This window comes from Podarcis melisellensis (genome assembly GCF_964234715.1).
Source record: "Podarcis melisellensis genome assembly, chromosome: 17".
Classification (NCBI taxonomy): Eukaryota; Metazoa; Chordata; class Lepidosauria; order Squamata; family Lacertidae; genus Podarcis; species Podarcis melisellensis.
Genome location: NC_138534.1, coordinates 32,604,704 through 32,629,146, shown reverse-complemented (window position 1 = coordinate 32,629,146; position 24,443 = coordinate 32,604,704). Strand labels below are relative to the sequence as shown.

The 24,443-nt window shown below is 44.9% G+C and overlaps 1 long non-coding RNA gene and 1 gene segment (V, D, J or C); one reads left to right on the top strand and one right to left on the bottom strand.

The window, feature by feature from the left end:
* Positions 1–14,362, top strand: part of LOC309360131 (T-cell receptor beta-2 chain C region-like) — a 53,033-nt gene extending 38,671 nt beyond the window's left edge. Inside the window, exons 4-7 of the C gene segment in view lie at positions 9,848–10,183; positions 11,276–11,305; positions 13,433–13,539; positions 13,804–14,362.
* Positions 14,363–19,295: 4,933 nt separating this feature from the next.
* LOC309360386 overlaps positions 19,296–24,443 on the bottom strand; it is an 87,502-nt gene continuing 82,354 nt past the window's right edge. The window contains exons 3-4 of one of the 2 annotated variants that reach the window (XR_014164084.1): positions 23,110–23,298; positions 19,296–19,864 (exon numbers count right to left, since the gene is read on the bottom strand). This is a non-coding gene — a long non-coding RNA (uncharacterized lncRNA). The remainder of the gene's footprint in view (positions 19,865–23,109; positions 23,299–24,443) is intronic. The other variant, XR_014164085.1, reaches the window with a different exon arrangement.

The window sequence follows — 24,443 nt, the reverse complement described above, 5'->3', positions numbered from 1 at the left end:
GCGTAATTGGACAGCCCTCAGGTAGAAGACACCTTCAGACACAGGACTGTCCTCCAACAGCCCTGAAAATAGACATGTGGCCACCCTAGAAGGAATCAGTGGTGACCCATTTCATGTCTCATCAACCTTGGCTCTGAATTTGTGAGATAGCTTCACTGAGAAGTATTGCTTGCGAAGTTGTGTGAGCATTCTATGAGATGGAATGAAATGATATGAAAATTCTGTCTGGGGGGGGGGGGTGTTAGGTCCTTCAAGTCCCATCCACACACATGCAAATTATCACAATCCTAATGTAGTAGCAGATTCCATGCTCAGAGAGCATGCAGGTGACATTTGCAGCTCATCTATCGTTGTCCTGGAGCCTCCAGGGAATTAAAGGGCAGAGGGGGAGGGGGAGAGACGTTGTCAAGAAACAGATGCCTTAGATGAAGTGTGCTCTGCAATTAATTTCTGTGACAGATCAGGAGGAAACAAATGTCTCTGCCTTCCAACAGAAAGCCTCATTTCTTTTCATGTCTTATCAGCACTGGGTAACTTATGAAGTAGTGGCAGAGAGGAGGAACTTTGACAGAGCAGCTTTCCAACTGTAGCAGACAGAGGATTACCCTGTGGGGAATCAAAGTGGGGTTATTTCATGAGCTAGTTGGCTGTGCAAACACTGATCGGTTACACTTTGGAGCAGGGACCAGGCTGACTGTATTAGGTAAGAAGACGAACCTTCTCACGAACCTCTGTACTGAAAAAATGGTAAATCTAACATTCTTTCGAGTTCCACGTTGCTATCTTAACAAAACTATATATATATATATATATATATGGTGTGGCACAAATTGGCTGACATGCGGGAAACCTTTTCCACCTAACAAGCAATTTGGCTCCAAACACTGACCCAATAGCTGTCCCAGACAGAAAAGAGAGCTTTGTTAAACAAAAAAATAAATTAGGAATTGGTTTGCCCAAAACTGTACTGAGGGCTCAAAGGTTGTTGTTGTTGTTGCTTAGTCGTTTAGTCGTGTCCGCCTCTTTGTGACCCCATGGACCAGAGCACGCCAGGCACTCCTGTCTTCCACTGCCTCCCGCAGTTTGGTCAAACTCATGTTTGTAGCTTCAAGAACACTGTCCCACCATCTCGTCCTCTGTCGTCCCCTTCTCCTTGTGCCCTCCATCTTTCCCAACATCAGGGTCTTTTCCAGGGAGTCTTCTCTTCTCATGAGGTGGCCAAAGTATTGGAGCCTCAGCTTCATGATCTGTCCTTCCAGTGAGCACTCAGGGCTGATTTCCTTCAGAATGGAGAGGTTTGATCTTCTTGAAGTCCACGGGACTCCCAAGAGTCTCCTCCAGCACCACTTCCATACATCGGGCTCAAAGGCAGCCACAGGCAATCCATTGCACATTCAATCTGAAAGCTGACAAAGAAGGAGAGAGCAAAAGGCCAATCTCTTAAAGTCCGGGGGGGGGGGGAGAAGAGAGAGACAGAAGCAGGAAATATAAATGTGTTAGCTGGACTGATGTGTCATAGAAACATAGAGATGGAAGGGGCCGTGAGGTCCTCTAGTCCACCCCCTGCAATGCAGGAACCCTTTTGACCAATGTGGGTTTTGAACCCATGACCCTGAAATTAAGAGCCTCACGCTCTGCTATCTGCTCCAAACAGCAGAGGATGAATGTGATCAGAATCTGCACATTTTGCAGAAGCCCTCCTCATCTTCATAAACAAGGCAGTTGTTGATATAATACATTAGGAGTAAATAGCATGATCATGTTATTTATAAATACAAGCACTGGAAATGGGAGTTGTGGCTGCCCATACCTGCGACCAGCTGGTTCGTGGGTTACATTTGACCATCCTAGTGTATATACCAAGACAGCTGTCTCTCAACCTAGTGCCATCCAGATGTTCTGCGCTCTAGCAGGTATTCACCCTGGCCAGAATGTCCAGTAGGCATGATGGGAGCTGTAGTCCCAAACATCTGGAGGGCAGAAGGTTGGGAAAGCCTAGACAAACTAAAGCAAACTAAGGCCCAGGGGCTGAATCTGGACCTATCGCCTTCTAAATCCAGCCTGCGGACAGTCTGGGAATCAGCATGTTTTTACATGAGTAGAATGTGTGCTTTTATTTAAAATGCATCTCTGGGTATTTGTGGGGCCTGCCTGGTGTTTTTACACGCGTAGAATGTGTGCTTTGATTTAAAATGCATCTCTGGGTTATTTCTGGGGCATAGGAATCCATTCATTCCCCCCCCCCAAAAAAAATACAGTCCGGCCCCCCAAAAGGTCTGAGGGGCAGTGGACTGCCCCCCTGCTGAAAAAGTTTGCTGACCCCTGGTCTGGACAATACTGGTCTGTCTGGACAATACATAGTCTAATCTACGGCAAAGCAACTTCCTATCTTCCAGGAGTATCTGGGAATCTGTGGAGAAAGTTTGTGGAACCTGTGGCTTGCAGATGTTGCTGTGTTTGTTAGACCAGAGGCTTTTCCCAGCAGCAGGCAGCCAGATAAAAAGTTAAGGACAAAGCGGTTGCCTGCGCAGGTGGTTTTCTCTTTGAGAGACCTTCCCCCATCTTTGAGGAGAGATATTCCCTCTTTGGTGATAACGGTTTCACACTGTGTTACAATAACCCTCTGAGCTTTGGCCAAGGAACTCGACTGACTGTTTTAGGTAAGCAGAAGGGGTTGGCAATGTGGGGGGTGGAATTAAAATAATGGCTCATTTTAAGGGCTGCAAAAGCACTTCAGATATCTGCTCACATTTAATGTTTCACTGTATATGGTAAATTTTACAGGAGTGACAATTATGTGAGGTACGGCAATGTCATCGTCTGATTATTTTATTTCCACTCGAGGTAGCATCTCTAGTTCTTTCTCATTGCTTGCCCTCCTCCATTTTCTCCCCACAACAGACTAGACCGAGGGGGAGAGAGCGTCTGAGCCAAGGCCCCTCCAATGAGTTTCATGGCTGAGTCCTAGATGGGCATTCTAACCACTAGAGCACACTGCCTTTCATTTATTGGTTCTCATCATCTTAACAATACCTGAGAAAATGGAAAGGTGTGTGTGTCTTGTGCTTCCTCTGGGATTTCCCAAATCTCTGTTTATTGAGCCCTTGAGGAGCTTGTAAAGTTGCCATTGTCCTCAAACCGAATTCCCATAAGTGAAAGAAGGTAAAGAAAGAATTGTTTTAGAAGTGAAACTCCACATTCTTTCCCACCAACTAGGCTCCTTTTGACCTTTTGACTTCTAGGTCTTTTTTTCACCCTGTGTCCCAGATGGTCAATTTCAAGCACTTTGGGAAACTCCACCGACCTAGTTCCAACCTCAGTTTATTAGCACGTCTGGCTTCACCAGACTCTGGAAGGCAAACGCCTAATGTGGAGCCAAGCACACAAATTAAAGCAGGCATAGCCTTAAGCTGTGGGAATCAGGGGAGGCAGCTCAGGTGTGGGAACAGGCATAACAAACACACAAACCTCCCTCTGTCCTCACCTTTGTGATGTTGGAAGGCTAGGTGCCTTTAGCTCTTTAGTAAAGGTTTGCCTACAGGAACGTGATGCCGTGTTCCGCTGAAAAGCTGCATTTCGGACAAGGAACGCGGCTCACTGTACTAGGTAAGAAACACATGAACGGTGGGCACAAGGAAGTCTTGCCACAGGGTTGGCAGAACGAGAGAAAGCAGAAGCAAATAAATGTGTCTGTGCAATTGCTGCAAACCTCAGCTGAACTAATCTACAGAATCCAGGGACTCGGGAAGCCATAAATAATCTGGGCAAAGGTTTGTGGTTTTTTGTTTTGCATTGTAACATTTAAAAAGATGAGACTTAAAGCACACTTTTTGGGGGGGGGAATTGCTGAGGGATTCTAATCAGAAACACTAATGTTTTTGAGGATGAGTGGGACCCTTTAAACGAATGTTGGGGTTGGCTGGCATTTTGGGTTCTCTTGGTGGGTGGAATGGTAGGCAAGAAACTTGCTGGAGGTTGCAAGGCATGTAGGACTGTATAATTAGCACCCAGTTCCTTTAACTGGTCCCATTGATTTCACTAGGAAGGACTGATTCACAGGGTTAACTTTTCTGCTGAATCTTAAAGGGGCCACTCAGCTCTTTGTGTGCGAAAGTAAAACGCTGGCATCTCTAAGATCTCCAGGTTGCGTGTCAGAATATCCACTCTTAAAAGGAACCAAGGGGGCAGCAGGCAGAGGGCACAGAGGAACTAAAATTGCAAAATGCATGGTGGCCACAATTCAAAGTACGATACAAACCCATTCAGGAAAAAGGTCCCTTGTGAGAATAACAACAATAATCAAAATTATTATAGCTTACAGTTATAAAGCACCCATGAGTTCATGGCTGATGTGGGATTTGAACCAGGGATTGCATGGATTTGAACCTGAGAAAACATTGACTTAAAAAAACACACCATGAACTGTACAAAAAAAAAATGATATCAGGAGAAGGCAAAGCAACACTTTATCTTGTGCCTTGGCTGAGCTCTGGGATCTGGTTTTGGCTTCAGGACCTAACTCTGGTGGATATGAAGAAAGGAAAAAGAAAAATGGGCAGAATTAGGGCCAAGTGAGTTGTGGTGTTAAGGATATCTCTGCATTTAACATGCAAGCATTTAAAAATACAGGCAGCAGCAGCTGGGAGAGAATGATAATTACTGGGATTGCAGCAGCGGTAGGTGGGTGGAAATTAACCATTTCCTCCACTCCTGCAGTCCTGGAGGGACCACATTGGCACACAGCTCACCACAGCTGCTATGATCCGGCAGGGAACAGGGCTCCTTGAGGAGAGCCATTTAACCATGAATGCATAACCATTTAACTTCTAGTTTCAGGCTCAACAGCTATCATTTTATAGCCTGCCATTCTTGTGAGAAGCTCAATATGGTATACATGATTCTCCCACAACCCCATTTTATCTTCACAGCACCCTGTGAGTTAAGGTTAGGCGGAGAGACTGAGATGGGCCCAAGGTCGCCCAGTGGGTTCCAAGTGGCCGAGTAACCATTTGAACCCTGGTCTCCCAGGTCCATGTCGAGCAACAATCTAACCACGACACCTCACTGGATTTCTACACCACACTGGTCGTAGTTTCTGGAGGAGGAAAACTAGTTGTAGGGTCAATAGCTACTTCTGGAGTTCCACATTGGCCTAGTTCTCGAGGTGGTAAAAGAACATATGGATGTTTGGGGTACTCTCATTTTGACTCAAGAAAAAAAAATCACAATTTTATAGTTCAAATTGGGGGGGGGAGTACAGTAAATGGACAAAAGTACAAAGATTCATAAAATGTTTAGGGGTCTGCGTCCCCCCCCCAAGGAAAAAAGCACTGGTTTGCTGCCTAGAGAAGAAGACAAATGATTTTCGTAGTGCCTTGCACCTCTGTGCTCTGCATATGAACTTCACTTTGGAAGTGGAACCAGACTCACCGTCTTAGGTATGGTCTTGGCTGTAAGTTGGTGGTTCTGGTGGAACTTTTGCCTGTTTGTATGTGCAGAGGGCAGGGGTATAAGGTTTGGACTTAATACTAATATTCGGTGTCCCGTTTCAAGTCCAACTGAAATAAGGTGAATTTCTTAGTCACCATGCATAGGCGCATGAATCTCGCCGGAGACAGATTAGAGTGTCTGCTTCTTTTCAGAGCACCGGCAAGTAGTTTGAAAGAGGGACTGGTGTTTGTGATGTGCGTGCTCATCTAACGTTTCCCTCTAACACAATTTGCTGGGTTTTAAAAGCTTGTTTCGAATATTTGCAGGTTCTGTTTCACCAGAGGCAATTACGAGTGGGGTGGGGAGGAGGAAATTCTTGTTCCACAATGATATCAGGAGCAAGAAAATTGGAGAAAATGTGGACTAAAGTCATGTATTTCTTATCTCCCCCACCCCTCCCCTCTCTCTCGTACACAATTATTTTTATGGCTCAAAAATGCAAAACTGGGGATTTTGGTAACTCTGAAACCATTGCATGAAATATTTTCCCCTTGCACAAATAGGAGCTCTGTTCTCCTCCCCTTCAATAAAAGATGAAGCTATTTAATATTAGCAAAATTAGTCTTTGAAATGGACAGTGTTATGACTAGGTCCACATAGGCACGCACGCACACATAGACAAGCTTGTGAATTGGTGCAAATGAGTTTTCAGCTCCACATTGCATTGCATTCTTGCTTTTTAACTTGGCAAAGTATGGATGGTCTGCTCATTCCTGGCACCGGGGCGGGTAGCATTATTGCAACCAAAACCATAATGGCAGGATCTAGTCAGCAAACTTTTTCAGCAGAGGGCCAGTCCACTGTCCCTCAGACCTTGTGGGGGGGCCGGACTATATTTTGTAAAAAATAAAGAAATGAATTCCTATGCCCCCCACATAACCCATAGGTGCATTTTAAATAAAAGGACACATTCTACTCATGTAAAAACAGGCTGATTCCTGGACCATCCGCAGGCTGGATTGAGAAGGCAATTGGGCCGGATCTGGCCCCCGGGCCTTAGTTTGCCTACCCATGACACTTCATTTGAAAGATTTAAGCTATCAAACCCGGAACTGAAAACAAACTCATCATTTAGAGCAAGGTTTCCCAAACTTGGGTCTCCGGTTGTTTTTGGACTACGGTTCCCATCATCCCTGGCCACTGGTTCTGCTAGCTAGGGATGATGGGAGTTGTAGTCCAAAAACAGCTGGCGACCGAAGTTTGTAAGTTCCACTGAGCTAAATGGGATTTACTTCTGAGTAAATGTGCATAGCATTGTGCTGCACATTTCCTACGTAGTCATTTCTGGATTTAGAGAGAACACAATACAAATAATATTAATGCTGGCCATTAGTTGTCTTCAGAACACCTTTAAAAACACACGCACCACATACTCGGATTAGCTCTTTGCTGTCTCCAGAAGTGTGGAAAGCCCTTAGCTCAAAGTTCACCCTCCTGGCATAACCAAAAGGACCTCAGGGGTCTGGGTTAGGAGGAGAGGGCTCTGCCTAAGTTCTTTAGTAGCTCTAATGGGCTAGATGGAACAAAGTTTGTGTGGCCACAATTTCCACCTTCAAAGAATATGGCCAAGCTCTATCCATAATGTATGCTCTACATATTGAAAGTAGGCGCTGATCCTCCAACAACAATTAAATAATAATAATAATAATAATTTATTTATACCCCACCCATCTGGCTGAGTTTCCCCAGCCACTCTGGGCAGCTTCCAATCAAGTGTTAAAAACAATTCAGCATTAAATATTAAAAACTTCCCTAAACAGGGCTGCCTTCAGATGTCTTTTAAAAAGAAGATAGCTGCTTATTTCCTTCACATCTGAAGGGAGGGCGTTCCACAGGGCGGGTGCCACTACTGAGAAGGCCCTCTGTCTGGTTCCCTGTAACCTCATTTCTCGCAATGAGGGAACCACCAGAAGGCCCTTGGTGCTGGACCTCAGTGTCCAGGCTGAACGATGGGGGTGGAGACGCTCCTTCAGGTATACAGGACCAAGGCCGTTTAGGGTTTTATAGGTCAGCACCAACACTTTGAATTGTGCTTGGAAATGTACTGGGAGCCAATGCAGATCTCTCAGAACTGGTGTTATGTGGTCCCGGCAGCCACTCCCAGTCACCAGTCTAGCTGCCGCATTCTGGATTAATTGCAGTTTCTGGGTCACCTTCAAAGGTAGCCCCCACGTAAAGCGCATTGCAGTAGTCCAAGCGGGAGATAACTAGAGCATGCACCACTCTGGCAAGACAGTCCGCGGGCAGGTGGGGTCTCAGCCTGCATACCAGATGGAGCTGGTAGACAGCCGCCCTGGACACAGAATTGACCTGCGCCTCCATGGACAGCTGTGAGTCCAAAATGACTCCCAGGCTGTGCACCTGGTCCTTCAGGGGCACAGTTACCCCATTCAGGACCAGGGAGTCCCCCACACCTGCCCGCCCCCTGTCCCCCCAAAACAGTACTTCAGTCTTGTCAGGATTCAACCTCAATCAATATTTGTGGCCTCCTTGTACAGCAGGTAGGGGCAGAATTCAATAGAAGCCCTGACTCGGGATTCAGACACAAGTCTTGTATGCAGGAAGATTGTAAGAGACATTTCACACATTATAGTTAGCCACGAACTCAACAGGAAGCTGCAGTAAACCCAAACTCTTGTGAATATGATGCTCATGTGATTTTATTGGTTTCAAGCACAAGCCGACCTCTCTCCAGTCCCCATGCCCTCTGCATGTAGATTACCCACAGAAATGATGCCATCTGAATAGGGCTTCCTAGAATTCCAATTCGTATGCAATTCCATGTAATATACGTGTTTTTTGCATGTTACTTTCATTAATATATGCATTTCCATGCACACTTTACGTTAGTATTTTTGCACAGATCGCTAGGCCGAAGAACTGCATAGCAGAATTCAGAGAAGTGTGGGTTTTGAAGGCTGGTGTGTGTTTTAATTCACATCATGCTTCAGAAAGTGTGAATTTGGTAGGTTCGCCTTTAAATGCAAACTTAATTGAATTTCACCCCCAATCCCTACCTCTTGATCCTCTCATTACTTGATTCCTCAACACACGGTGATTAGCAGCTGACTCTGTGAAGTCACACCATTAAAAAGTGCTGTGTTTAATAGGGTTGGGCTATAAATTCTATGCAGCTTGCATTTGAAGGCAATTCTGCCTACTTTGCTCTTTCTGAAACAATATGAGAACTGAAACACAGACACCTTCCGAAATTTGTCCTTCTCCAAAAACACAGATAAAAACAACATACAACCATGCATTCTATTAAGGGAAAGATTTGTGTAGCAGGCAAAAATGTGTACACTGGTGAGGCTCGCCAACCTCCCACAAAAGCAAAAATTTGACCTTTTGCTATTAGGCAAAGATCAGAAGATGACCTGGATAGTCGCCAGATTCTGGGTACAAATCTGTAGGCGCAGACCATCGGCCAACTCAAAATAGTCCGGTATGAAAATCCCCAAACTCGATTCCTTGCTGGGACAGCATGGCTTGAATTTTAGCTTATTTTTATAATTTTATTGTTTATCTTTTAATAATGTTTTATGGTATTTTGTGTAAAGGCATGGACCTCACAAATTTAATAAACTTGGTTCCATGGGTGACTCTGAGTCAACTCCTTGGGATAGTTTATTGTTGTACATTGTTTCTAAATTTATTATTGTACATTGTTTTAATTGTCTGTTTTAACCATATTTGCACATCAGTTTCTAATGTTGTGAGTGTCCTCTATTTCAGGGGCTTCTACTCTGCAGCCTCTTATAGTTGTTTTAACTGTGAGTCTTTTAGTTCTTATGCTCTTACAGTTGTCTTAACTGCGTGTTTTTATTTGTTTTTAGTTCTTATCTGTTTTAATTATCAGTTTTTACCCATTCATTATCCGTGTTTAATCTAGTATTTTATTCAGATGTTTTATCCGATGCTTGTTTCTTTGTCCTTATTTGCTCTAACAATTATCGGTTAAAAAAAAAAATCCTAACTGCTATTTTATTTATAGGTTTTTTGCTTTTTGTTTGGGTTTTTTTGTTTTTATCCTGATCTGTGACAGTAATAAAGTTCATTCAGTTCACATGTGTCTATTTAGAGTTGGAATTTTTCATGCTTACTTTAAAATAAATCTCAAACGGATGCTGAAATGTGGAGAAGTTAACATAAGATTGGAAAAATGGGGCAACTGGGGACACCACCATGGACCGATTTGCACATCCCTAGTTTCAAGTGACATCAAGGGAGAAGTCAAATCCACAATGGCCTGTTTTCACGTGCAAGTTGAAAGTGATGTCGTTGAAAGTGGCAAAATAGCCAACTGAAGGTCAAGGAGGTATATCATCTCTGTATACCTTGTTCCTTTCTCTTCCAGAAGCCGACCAAGATGTCAGCCCCCCTCAAGTGACCATATTTGCCCCGCCCAGGCAGGAGGTCGACGAAAAGGAGAAAGCCACCATTGTGTGTTTAGTCACCGATTTCTTCCCAGATCATGTCGCCCTGAGCTGGACCGTGAATAACGAGAAGAGAACTGCTGGGGTAAAGACAGAGGACCCAGTATATGACAAAACCACGAAGCGCTATTCAATGACCAGCCGTTTAAGAATCACAAAGGAAGAGTGGCAGAATGCAGATAATAAGTTTGTGTGCAGAGTCAGTTTCCACGATACAGAAGGTTCCACAGACTATGAGGATGACATAAATGGTGCAGGTAAGTGAAAAGCAGGTTAGCAAAGACTGCCCTAAAGACTAGGGAGTTCAGATTCCCAAGAAGGTGAAATCTACCACAAGCCACCACATTCTCTATGCGTTCCTGTAGTTTTGCACCATACACAGTCCTGGTCACATTTTTAAAAAGTTTTATTTACAGTGGTACCTCTGGTTAAGTACTTAATTCGTTCCAGAGGTCTGTTCTTAACCTGAAACTGTTCTTAACCTGAAGCACCACTTTAGCTAATGGGGCCTCCTGTTGCTGCCATGCCACCGGAACACGATTTCTGTTCTCATCCTGAAGCAAAGTTCTTAACCTGAGGTACTATTTCTGGATTAGCGGAGTCTGTAACCTGAAGAATATGTAACATGAAGCGTATGTAACCTGAGGTACCACTGTACATGCTCCCAGATCCACTTGACCGCAAACCATTCCTCATCTCTAATACATTTTCCTAGTAATGTGTTCTATTATATTCAAACATTTGTTGATGAACTCCTTCATGGAGTGGCTGGAATGTGGTTTGTTTGGTTGTTGTTGTTGTTTTGCTTTTGTTGTTTTTTAAGGGATGGCATCCAATTTCGTTGCACTTGTGCAATGTTGCACTTGTGTAATGACAATAAAGAATCTATCTATCTATCATCTATCTATCTATCTATCTATCTATCTATCTATCTATCTATCTATCTTTCATTGCATTTGTCTTATTCTACCAACTGATCCTCAATGGATTTCCAAATAGCATGTAGTTTCCCTAAACGTACTCAAGAAATTGTGGCTGTTTTCACACCTAGCCAAATCTTCTGATGCCAATATTCAAGGAAGAGTCTATTCCTGCTTTTTGCAAGGGGGGCAAAGATCATTTTGCTATCAATATATTGCTCATTATTTCCCCCCCCCCCTTTTTTTTACACACAACCTCTGGGGACATTCAGGAGAAGTACATGCACATTTGGGTTTTTAAAGCCTTGCTTTGGAAATAGTACACCCCCCACCTCCACCCCACATGCCCACCTGTCACTTTCCCTGTCTACTTTCAGTTTTTCCAGCTCTAAGGATAGCTAATGTGTCTTCTCCTCTTTCTGCTTTCAGATTGTGGTGGCGGCAGCGAGGCTGCAAGAGGTAAACCCAAATTACCTTGTGCTTTCAATGTTGGAATTTCAATGGAAATAAAAACACAAGAAACCTCCCTTATACTGAGCCAGACCATAGCTCACCTAGTTCAGTTTGTCAGCACTGGCTGGCAGCAACTGTACAGGATTTCTACAAAGGTCTCTCACAGCCCTACCTAGAGATGCCAAGGTTTGAACCTTGGGAGCTTTGTATCAGATGCCCTACCAGTGAGCTAGAGCTCTTCTGCCAACATGTCTTCTACCTAACAGCGCTTGCAATAAACATGGTCGGAATTAAGTCCCATTGACTTCAGTGTACTCCCTGTTTAGGGAGGATGACGATCTGTACATGAAGACAGGAGGTTACCTGTGTAGGTTTGATTACTTCTGAGTTCAGTGTGACTGGGCAGCAGGGGGACCTCTTGGTTCTGCTCCAAAACGTTTTGGCACAGCCAGTCTGAAATATACTCGGAGTCGAGAGTGGATTTCATGCTCTTTATTCAGCTCATAGTGGTGAGGAGGAATGACAGTTCCCCCCAAATATCTGCTTTATATACATTATTTACACAATGGGCTGCACGTGATTGGCTAATTCCGGGATTCTCCTGTGGCCAATCAGGTTGTGGATTCACTTCCACCTGGAGCTGGATTGGGTGGCTCCTGCAGACCAAACATACTGCTGCATTATTCTAGAACCAATCAGACTGCTGCATTCTGAATCCTATTGTTCTAGGACCAATCAGGCTGCTGCATTTTGGATCCTATTGTTCTAGGACCAATCAGACTGCTGCATTTTGGATCCTATTCAACTCAGTACATAACACAGTCCATGATAAACGTCATCTCACCTACTGATAGCCTCCAGGGCACTCATACAGGCATGTCATCATCCTGGGCTTCCAACATGGTGAAGGGAAAGCAATATTGTTACCCCAACCCCCAGCAGAAGTCTCAGAGCAGATGAGGGCAACTGTAGATTGCCTGTAGCTCTAGTTGCATGGCCTCCAGCACTGCAAGAGAAGAATAATAGCCCCATTCTTCAGGAATAAGCAGGGAAGGCAGGTGTAGCAAGGCTTGAGGATGTTCCAAGCAGTCCTCTGTAGACCTCCCCTGCTGTTTCCAAAATGGCCCTAGAACCTGCAAGAAAGCACCTGCTCCCCTCTTATTCAGAAAGCTTTGACCCCAGTCTGAACCCTTGGTTTTGACCCTGATCCTGGTTGGGATACAATATTAGCGCAGCAACTGTAGATAGGCAGATGCCTGCATTTTGATCCATGTTTCTTTGCCCATTGACAGATCTGATCATCTAATAACCTCCGTTCCTCCAGTCAAAAGCTACACAAATAGAAATTGCCAATACTTGTTCTCTGGGTTAGTTGCTTGCTTCATGCAGAGCCTTGTGTGCTGTTTTAATATGTAACCCTGAAAATTGTGCTGTCTGAATATAAGCCGGTGCACAAACACAAGCTGTTCCTTGAAGCTGGCCAAGCTTTATCTGAACTTCATCTAAATTTCTTCCTCCTTATATTTGATTGGCTCCATAGACAAGTGAAACTTATGGTTGTGACTCAGGTAACCCTAGACTGAACAGCCTAGACTGGGTATTTCCCAGCCACCTTTAAGTGCCCAATATCATCTCAAACTAAAGGAAGATTTTCCTGAACCAGCATGCAGACAGAAATGCAGCTGTCTCACTTTTCTGAATTTTATGTTGACGTTCTCCATCGAAAAAAGGCACACATGAAGGAAGCATACTTTATGGGAAAGGGCACCCAAAAATGCTTCAATTAGGGAAAATCATGTATAAAAATGCATTGTAGTATGGAATATTTCTTGGGGGGGGGGGCGGAATGGTATATTAGGTACTATTTGTACAAATATATATATATCATGGGGGGGGGGGAGTTAAACTGTGGACTTTGCTGCCACAAGATGTGGTGATGGCTACTAGCTTGGGTGACTTTTGGCCAGGGTTTCCCAAACTTGGGCCTCCAGCTGCTTTTGGACTACAACTCCCATCATCCACAGCTAGCAGGGTGGATGATGGGAGTTGTAGTCATGGTGGCCATGTTCTACCTCCACCGTCTGTAGATGACCTTGTGATCATTCACATTTCTTTCCCACCCTTGATTTTTAGAGTCGTATCTCAAGGAAGCCTATCTTGGGGAACTGGTGTATATTCTTCTCATTCTCAAGAGCACCTTGTATGGAGCCTTTGTGATGGGATTAAAACTAAGAAAAAAGGTAAAGTACAGTGTTGATTCTTTCCGCCCTGGGCCCACCAATTTCTTTTGAAAATGTGACATACGGATTCTTCCGCTGTGACCCAGCACTGAATTCACTCTGTTTAGCCTTTAAACACCACAGGCTAATCCATACTTCTTGTTGTGTTGCTTTTCCCTGCGGAAAACCACTCTGTGACCCCCCCCCCCCCAGATCTTTCATTATTCTGGTGCATTTAGCCCAGAAGTAACAATCTGCTCTGTTCTGTTTCCTGTTCCATGACAGTTGGCACCATAGGCACGTTTTACCTGGGGGCATCTATCCTGAGCTGAGTGAACTCCATGAAGACAGAAGGGAAGATGGATACTCTCAACCTCGGAAGTCCAAAGTAGCATTTTCTTAAAACAAAAAACAGTTGCTTAGGGTCAGTCAGTAAATCATCTCTCTTTGGTTCTCTTAAATGCTTTATTATTTTGCATTGGAAACATTTATAAAAAGCTTTTGGGGGGGGGGAGAAGTCCTTTACCTTGGACTGAGGAGGACACACAAAGGCAAGGGACAGTTTGTGGGGGTGTCCCTGTAGGGTAGAAAGGATCTCCCAGGGTGAGAGGCTGGGGGAAAAGCAGGTGGAAGATGGGAAGGTCTACCTCTCTGCATAGGGATAAATGTCAGTATATACATGATATAAATATGGAAAACGGCCATATAAGTATTCCCCCCCCTCTTACTTTTTATCTTTCGGCTTTTTTAATATTCTTGTTCTATAAGCTAGCTTGATTCTTATTGTATTTTTATGCCAAAACTTTTCAATAAAAACACTTAAAAAAATTAAATGCTTTATTTTAGTAAGTTCCTTGCCTTTCACGCCACTTTTAACTATGTTTACTAGGAAATACATATGCTTAGTCTTCCAACCTTAAAGTACTATTGATTTTCAAGGAGCCTTATGCATCACTCTTGTGCAGAGATCGAGCCGCAGCCAACATGATACGTTTTTTAGTAAAGTCGCCGAATCCTTTTTGCTGAGACTCCTGTGTTTCCTCGCATAAACTGTTGCGTCAAAATACTTCAGATCCAAACTAAGGCCATGTTGTGAATGTCTTTTTCCAAAGAGAGGCTATATGTTTTCTTGTGACTGCTTGCTAGCAGGGAGGGCAAGGGTTGTTTTAGCTAAATATAGATTTAATGCTTTTGAAATAAAGGCATTATGACATCATGAAAGCAAGAGTGTTGGGCGAATACAATGTTTTGCTACCGATTAACAGTGGACGCGGGTGGCGCTGTGGGTTAAACCACAGAGCCTAGGACTTGCCAATCAGAAGGTCGGTGGTTCAAATCCCCGTGACGGGGTGAGCTCCCGGTGCTCGGTCCCTGCTCCTGCCAACCTAGCAGTTCAAAAGCGCGTCAAAGTGCAAGTAGATAAATAGGTACCACTCCGGCAGGAAGGTAAACGGCGTTTCCGTGCGCTGCTCTGGTTCGCCAGAAGCGGCTTAGTCATGCTGGCCACATGACCCAGAAGCTATACGCCGGCTCCCTCGGCCAATAAAGCGAGATGAGCGCCGCAACCCCAGGGTCGGCCACGACTGGACCTAATGGTCAGGGGTCCTTAAAGGTGGAAAATCCTTGCCCCTGAATGACAAGTTGTGCCCACCAAAGTTCTCTCTTCTTCAAGGTGCATGTCGCTTGTGCCCAACGTGCTTTTAAAGTCACCTAGAAACACCAAACTGAGAAGCATCATGAGCTTTTGCAACAAGGATGTTTTAGATCGCTGTTTCCCAACTTTGGGTCTTCAGCTCCTTTTGGACTACAACTCCCATCATCCCTAGCTAGCAAGACCATTGGTCAGGGATGATGGGAATTGTAGTCCAAAAAGAGCTGGAGACCCAAGGTTGGGAAACAATGTTTTAGACGGACCTGTAGAAATTGGGTCATTTGCTTAGCCAACCTCGAAAACGTCCCCTTTAAGAAAATAAGCAAGCGAGGAATTCATGCGCACAACAGGATGTGGCTTGACATTTGCTTGTGGGGCGGTTTCTCTCAAGCAGTGGTTACCACAGGGCATGTTTCGTTGCAGCGTGGGGCTTCGGTGATCAGGCACTTTTCCTGCCACGGTTAGAAATAGCACATGTTGTCCCACCCACAATGGCGGCTTCAGGGCCTGGCGCTATCGCAAAATCAATCTCCTGCCTCAGCCAAAAGCTGTTGCTCCGTGATGCAGGTGCACCAGTTGTGGTCAGTGTGCGCCGCATTTCAAATGGAAAGTTCAGTGGGTGTTTGTTGTGCACCACTCCTGACGTGTTTTGATACCTCTCCCCTGCCGACACAAGCGTGCCTCTATAACAAATGAGCACTCTGGATTTCAGCGACATGGAGTCCTCTCTTTCCTTTCCTTTCTGAAGGCTGCTGAGTAGCCTAGATGACTCTTACTGTGAGAATAATGTGTCCTCAGCATGTCCTTGTGCCATTTCCTTTTTAATTCAGTTTTTATTGTGACAGAGAAGAGCGAGAGACAGCGGAGCTGTTGCCTTGGGGGGCCTTCTTCTGACAGTGCCTTAGAAACTAGTTATTTGTCTGGACCTTAGAAGCAAAGGCTGCCGAATACAGTATAGATGTACACAGTATAACGGTGGAAGTACAAGGCATTTGGTTTCTTATGGGCAAAGAGTTATCTCATGTCAACTTCTCCAAATATCCACACCATACATTTAAAACACATGGCTTTCCCCAAAGCCTATTGGGAACTGTAGTCTATACCCAATGTAGCTATAATTCTCCAGCACCCTTAATAAACTACAATTCCCAGGATTCCTGGGGCAGTAGGAGCCATATGATTTAAATGTATGGTACGCATGTGACCATTGTAAAAGTTTCCCTTTTGAAGTTTTGTTCTTCCAGGATGAGTGTCTGAAGAACAACAACACATGGCCTGGTGTGCTCTGTAGCAGAGTATTCCTGGATATCACCCTGACCTTGTTGATCTCATACCCTCCATCATTAATAATAATAATGATAATAATTTTTATTTATACCCCATCTATCTGACAGGGTTTCCCCAACCACTCTGGGTGGCTTCCAACATATAAAAAACATAATAAAGCATTACACATTTTTAAAAAACTTCTCTATACTGTTGTACCTCAGGTTAAGTACTTAATTTGTTCCAGAGGTCCATACTTAACCTGCAACTGTTCTTAACCTGAAGCACCACTTTAGCTAATGGGGCCTCCTGCTGCCACTGTGCCGCTGGAGCACGATTTCTGTTCTCATCCTGAAGCAAAGTTCTTAACCTGAAGCACTATTTCTGGGTTAGTGGAGTCTGTAACCTGAAGCGTATGTAACCTGGAGTGTATGCAACCCGAGGTACCACTGTACAGGGCTGCTTAGGGGTTGGATAACTCCATGCAGCCAGTTTTTTGTGTGGCACCCACTAGGTGGCTGCCAGCTTCCTTGTTGCACATGCTACCTCATTAAATCTCTGGTTGTTTTTTTACTACGTGTATCTCACGCCCAGTTCTCCAACGAAAATAGGGACGTCCTAAGGAAAAGGGGGAAATTCCAGGATCAAATCAGAAATCAGCTTGACTTCTGTAAATCTGGGACTGTCCCTGGAAAATAGGGACACTTGGAGGATCTGCTTTTTCACTTCATTGTAATCTGACCTGTGAGACAAAGTTAACCCCCCACTCCATGTGCCTTGCCCCTTCTTGTAAAGGTAAAGGGACCCCTGACCATTAGGTCCAGTCGTGACCAACTCTGGGGTTGCACGCTCATCTTGCTCTATAGGCCAAAGGAGCCGGCGTTTCTCCACAGCCAGCTTCTGGGTCATGTGGCCAGCATGAATAAGCCGCTTCTGGCGAACCAGCGCAGCGCACGGAAACGCCGTTTACCTTTCCGCTGGAGCGGTACCTATTTATCTACTTGCACTTTGACGTGCTTTTGACGTGCTAGGTTGGCAGGAGCAGGGACCGAGCAACGGGAGCTCACCCCATTGCGGGGATTCGAACCGCCGACCTTCTGATTGGCAAGCCCTAGGCTCTGTGGTTTAACCCACAGCACCACCCTTCTTGTGCCCCCACCCAATTTCTTATTTCTTTTTGGTGTTGCCACTGCAGTGACACAACAACAGGCACAACTGATGTCAAGGAAGGAAAGGGGGCACATGGATGCATCTGGCAGGGAACACATGGTGGCGATTAATACAAAGGCAGGCCTTTGTGAAATGTGCTTTAAATGTATGTTGTGGCTGTGAACTGAGGTCCCTGTGGCGATCAGGTGTGGAGCAATGATGTTTGGCTTGCCCAGAGATCTTTGTTTTTAGCCTGGCATTTCCCAACAACAGATATTTGAGTTCTGTTTGGGTTCCTGCACTGCTGCAGTTGTTGAAACCATATGGCTATCTGGATGTTGTAGCTGTTGCTATTTATTATTTTTAAAGGTTATGTGTATATTGTGAACCTCTTTGGGATCTATTTACATGTGAAGAGCAGTGTATGTTTTAAAAAAATAAAAAATAAAGGAGGTAGGAGAAAAGGTGTTCAAATAAAAATAATAATAACCTGCCCATCTGACTAGGTTACCCCAGCCACTTTGTGCAGCTTCCAACAAATTCAAGCATCAAACATTGAAAAATTCCTTGTACAGGGTTGCCTTCAGATGTCTTCTAAAAGCCAGATAGTTGTTTATTTCCTTGACATCTGGTGGGAGCGTGTTCCACAGTGCAGGTGCAACTACTGAGAAGGCCCTCTGCCTGGTTCCCTGTAACCTGAATGATGGAGGTGGAGACACTCCTTTATGTATGCAGGACCAAAGCTGTTTAGGGCTTTTAAAGGTAAGCACCAACCCTTTGAATTGTGCTCAGAAACGTACTGGGAGCCAATGTAGATCCTTTAGAAGACCCAGCCACCATCCTGCTGCTCCTTACCACAACCCTGTAAGGGATATCAATACTTTTCCAATGCAGGAAAGATAATAAGTGTGGGAGGCTGAAGCTGAGCTAGCTTATAACTTCTCCCTAAACTCACAGGTAAAGTCTTAGCTGATATTCCATACAGGCTGCTACTCACATAAGTGTTCTATTTAGAAATCCCAAATTGTTGCTGCAATGGATCACTTTCCACCTCTGCTTGGGAGGTGACATTCCAGGTGGGTTTATGGCCACAAAAATAACATCCAGCATCCCTTTGACAATAGTGTAAAGGGACAGGGTGCCATCTAGCGGCTCTTGATGGATATATTGTTTTGTATCTATACACATAACACATATGCACATAACACATGTTTTAATGTATTTTTAATCTTTGTTGGAAGCCGCCCAGAGTGCCTGGGGAAACCCAGCCAGATGGGCAAGGTATAAATAAATAAATTATTATTATTATTATTATTATTATTATTATTATTATTATTATTATTATTATCTGCAGCAGCTGTTTTTCACGTGTTGTTCACCCGAGTGCTGCTTCACTGCTCTGCATCTGTCGCAGAGTCAGTCCTTTGCTGATGGCTTCCTTCATGGATCATCACCCTGTCTCTGTTTGCTTGACGACTCATGGGAAGACTGGTTTGGTCTGTAAAGTGGTACCTCGGGTTAAGAACTTAATTCGTTCAGGTCTGTTCTTAACCTGAGGTACCACTTTAGCTAATGGGCCTCCCGCTGCCGCCACACCGCCGCCATGCAATTTCTGTTCTCATCCTGAAGCAAAGTTCTTAACCTGAGGTACTATTTCTGGGTTAGCAGAGTCTGTAACCTGAAGCGTCTGTAACCCGAGGTGCCACTCTATTTTACCATGCTAAACCCAGTGTCTGGCATCCAGAAATTAGAAAGGGTGTGTGTTCAGGCACCCCACGAATTCATCAAATTGTGCAATGTTCAACTCAGCCGCGATTTTCAGGAAGCATTTAATGTGTGCCCCGTTCCTTGTGATTTCAACAGGAAGGAACTTGATGCCTCAAAGAAGACACCTTTTCCCCACTTCCCTGCGGTGTGGGAGCAGACGGAGCCACAAGCAAGGAGCAAGGGTTTTTGTTGAGGTGTTACATTCACTTTGCACAGTGTGTGGGCTCCAGGCACAATAATACACCCCAGTGTCACCGGCCATGAGGTTTTTGATGCTCAGGAAGAACTTGGTGTCTTCAGGTCTTGATCCTTCGATGTGGGGCGGTCCCTCGGCAGATGAGGATCCCACGGCAACAGAATAGGCAAGCAGCTGAATCTGTCCTTTGAGAATTTGCCTGTACCAGTAGATATTGGGGTTGGAGGCCCCATCTATGTTGCAATTAAGAGATACCTTGCTGTCTGGCCGCTGTATCACCGATTGTGGTGTCTGAACAATGGTTGGAGAACCATCACCTATGATCCACCAAAGAAAGCAGGAAAACACTTAGTACAGTTAAGAATATTTTATTATTGCTGCGTGTCTATGTTAAGGGTAGCCAATGTGGTGTTGTCCAGATATTATTGAAGCTCCCATCTGCTCCTGATGACATGGCAAATGGTCAAGGACGATGGGAGTTGTAGTAGAGAATATCTGTAGGATGTTTCACATAGGGAACCCTAGCTAGCTCTGATTTTTCATTTCCAGTGACATTTCATTCAGCCCAAGAAAATACATTCCTACACGTCCCACCACCACCACATATAAGTTAATGCACCACCCTCCTCCAGTGTTTGAAAAACTAATTAACATTTTCACATGGCAATATATTGTTCACGATTAATTGCTTACAGATCCTCCATTCCGGCTTTGTTTAACAATTAATTGCTTGCCATCCTGCATTCGTAGTTCATGCTTTATGTCCCTCAAATAATTAAAAAGCTTACGGAACTATAATGTTTATAGCAGAGCACATTATAAAACTTTTGCCCCCTGCTCAAGAGAATGCAGTCTACCAGCAGGAAAATCAACTGGAACTTTGCCCTTGACTTTGGGAGGGAGGGGGGAAATGGTTGCCATAATTATTACCATTCATTATAACTAGGTTTTTTCATACAAGCAGCCAGTATCTTCAAATTCAATTACAATTGTGGGCTTTTAGCCCATCAGCAAACAGGAAAGCCCATCTGGAATATCTCCCACTAAATAAATCTATGGTGTGATATACAGAGAGGTATTGCTTGGTGCTTGATACAGGATGGGCAAAGGCAGGTTGGGTTCTACTGATGGATAGCTGGGTGATTTCCAGTAGATGAAAACAAGGTTTTCAGAGACTGCATAGGATTATCAATAACAGCAGCACCCAGGCACCTACATTACGCTGCTGAAATTAAGAAAGCTGGGAAGAGGGTAACTAGGAGTGGATTTTTGTGTTGTGGAAGGACTAGTTCTAGTAAGGTAAAGGTAAAGGGACCCCTGACCATTAGATCCAGTCGTGACCGACTCTGGGGTTGTGGCGCCCATCTCGCTTTATTGGCCGAGGGAGCTGGCGTACAGCTTCCGGATCATGTGGCCAGCATGACTAAGCAGCTTCTGGCAAACCAGAGCAGCGCACGGAAATGCCGTTTACCTTCCCGCTGGTGCGGTTCCTATTTATCTACTTGCACTTTGATGTGCTTTCGAACTGCTAGGTTGGCAGGAGCAGGGACCAAGCAACAGGAGCTCACCCCGTCATGGGGAATCGAACCACCGACCACCTGATCAGCAAGTCCTAGGCTCTGTGGTTTAACCCACAGCGTCACCCGCAGTGCTAATTTCATGGCTCGTAATTCCTTAATTCAGGAAGCAGGTGTCTTTTGCTTGGCTCCTGTTGGTGAACTATGAGATTCTTGTAAAAAATATCTAGGTCTGAAGTCTGCCCAACCTTGCTTTAGGGGACTGCCCCCTTTCCAGGACACCTTGACTTTTTATGAAAGAACAAAGGTCTGCTGCAGTTCCCCAGAATGACATGCAACTTACCCAATGCCCTATAATGTCCCAAGGGCTAGAGAGAGGCAATAGACCAGGTGGCGTGATAGTCAGTGTTGGCTGGGGGTGTGCACACCTTCCCCTCCACCCCAACCCCAGTTATCACATTGTTATAATAACCATGATAACGAAATGGACCCTCCATGTTCAGGATTAGCATATCTACTCCTCAACCAGGGAGGTTTGTTGTTTGTGTGCTATCATTGGGAATTTCCTGTAGTATCTTGTTGGTCCCTGCTGGAAATAGGGGGAGGCAATGGGACTTTCCCCCTTCCAACCACATGCTGTTCTGGAAGTTCTTGTGACATGCCCCCCCAACCAATTCCAGGGGACGCAGGGGTGCAAAGCCCCATTGCACAGGTGGAAATCCTTGCAGAGGGCTCCCATTTAATGCGACTCATTGGGCAAATTCCACTCAGGGTGCCGGCCTCGATGGACCTTGGGTTTTTTTATGGTTTGGGGGCAAAAGAGGTTTTGCCAATTTGTACACTGCTTCAAAATTTTGCTTTGGCCAGATATACATAGCAGAGCAAAAGTAATGAGCACAAACATGGCAATCTTGCATTTCCTCCTTTTTAGAAACTACCATCTGTCTCCCCAACACAGAGCAACAAAGTGAGCAATACTGATTGATTCAATCAATGTTATCCATCGCCTTCATTTCGCACATGGGGCATACGGAGGTTTGCTGAGTTTTCCCTCCCACGAGGGATTCAATAAAAGCTATCCATATTGGTGATTTGTCTTAAAACAGATGTGCACATTCCTTTATCTTCTGCGGTTGCTGACCTGGTTCTGCAATCATGGGGGCAGGGAGTGCTGTTTGAATGCCTCCACCGTGCAGGTTGGCCTAAGTCAGTATGAGGTATCCACAACCAGACATAGTGCCCCCAAGGGTTACATGATGTTGGCATGTTATCAGCACACTTCAAAGAATTGTAGAGGGACCCTGAGGATCATCTAGTCCAACCCCGTGCAACGCAGGAATTTGCAGCTGTCCCATACAGGGATCGAACCTGCAACCTTGGCGTTATCAGCGCCACACTCTAACCAACTGAGTTATCCAGGCGGACTTGCTTAGACCGACACATGCAGCAGAGGAAAGACTTTTCCTAGTAAATCCCATCATGTGAAGTTGACTTTCCAAATGGTACTGCTGATACGGTATTTGAAGTGGCTCACATACCGTTATCTCAGTAATCTGTATAAACCACTTTCTAAGGGAGGTCTGGGCTATTATCCCCGAGGACTGAGAGAGGCAAAATCATTTGCTGCAGGTCACCTAATGCAGCAGTGGCTAACCTGTGGCTCTAGACTACAGCCCCATCATTTCTTACAACTGGCCATGCCAGCCGGGGTGATAGAAGTTGGGAGTCCAAGAACATCGAGATCGACAGCACAAACGAGCAAGTAACTGCTGATATCTTGAGCTGTTGCAACAGACATTTCCTGGTGAAAGGAAATTGGGTCTTATTCCAATTCCCATGTTTCAAACGCTGGAGGGCCACAGATTTTGCCAACCCAGACCTGAGGAGCATGAACCACGGACTTCTGCACCACCTTCTAAACTACACCAGCTCAGTTGGGTGCCTAGACAATGCCCCCTCCAATTGTTATACGCTCAAAGCCACATATTGCTAACTTAACTCAAATGCAAATAGTCAACACAGATGGGAAGAGATGCTCTACTTACATGAAATACCTATGGCAAGCCAAAGCAAAGCACAAATCGGCCACAAGGTTGCCATGTAATCTTGTTTTCTTGGCTCGCTGCTGCCTTCTGAGTCCTCCTCCCTCTGACTTGGTTTCTATGCCTTTGAGGACAACCTTTCTCTTCGTTGCAGTCACATTCCTCGTTTACAGTGCACCCTGGTGAAGAAGCCTGAAGTTGCAGACACAAATACTCCACTCTCACCTATGGTATCGGCACTCTCTCCACCAAGATTTTCTTATAAATAATATCATACCCTCCAACCTTTCTCCAATGAAAATAGGGACGCCCTATTCCGTCATAATAATAGTAATAATGTTATTATTTATATCTCACCCATTTGGCTGGGTTGCCCCAGACACTCTGGGCAGCTTCCAACATATATAAAAAACATAATAAAACATTTAAAAACATCCCTATACAGGGCTGCCTTCAGGTGTCTTGTAAAGGCTGTATAGTTACTTACCTCCTTGGCTCGGTGGTCACACAACTCCATACCCTCCAACATTTCTCTGATGAAAATAGGGATGCCCTAAGGGAAAGCGGGACATTCCAGGATCCAATCAGAGAGCGGGATGGTTTCTGTAAATCCGGGACTGTCCCTGGAAAACAGGGACACTTGGACCTCTGTGAGGTCCGGAGGGTGGCAAAATGAGAACAGGCCTTGTCTGTAATGGCTTCCCACCAATGGACACTTGAAAATTGCTGGGGGACTTGGTGGAGAACTCAATGGTTTCCCTGCCTTTGGGGCAATTTCAACATAGTGTGCTTTGTGCTGTACGATCATTGTGTTTTGTTGCTTTTTACAGACTGCATTCTGTAAGGGAGCCAGTGTGGTGTAGTGGTTAGGAGCGGTAGACTCGTAATCTGGTGAACAGGGTTCGCATCTCCACTCCTCCACATGCAGCTGCTGGGTGACCTTGGGCCAGTCACACTTCTCTGAAGTCTCTCAGCCTCACTCACCTCACAGAATGGTTTTTGGTGGGGGAGGAAGGGAAAGGAGAATGTTAGCCGCTTTGAGACTCCTTCAGGTAGTGATAAAGCGGGATATCAAATTCAAACTACTCTTCTTCTTCTTCTTCTTCTTCTTCTTCTTCTTCTTCTTCTTCTTCTGTTGTACAGTGGTACCGCGGGTTACATACGCTTCAGGTTACAGACTCCGCTAACCCAGAAATAGTACCTCAGGTTAAGAACTTTGCTTCAGGATGAGAACAGAAATTGTGCTCCGGCGGCGCGGCGGCAGCAGGAGGCCCCATTAGCTAAAATAGTGCTTCAGGTTAAGCACAGTTTCAGGTTAAGAATGGACCTCCGGAACG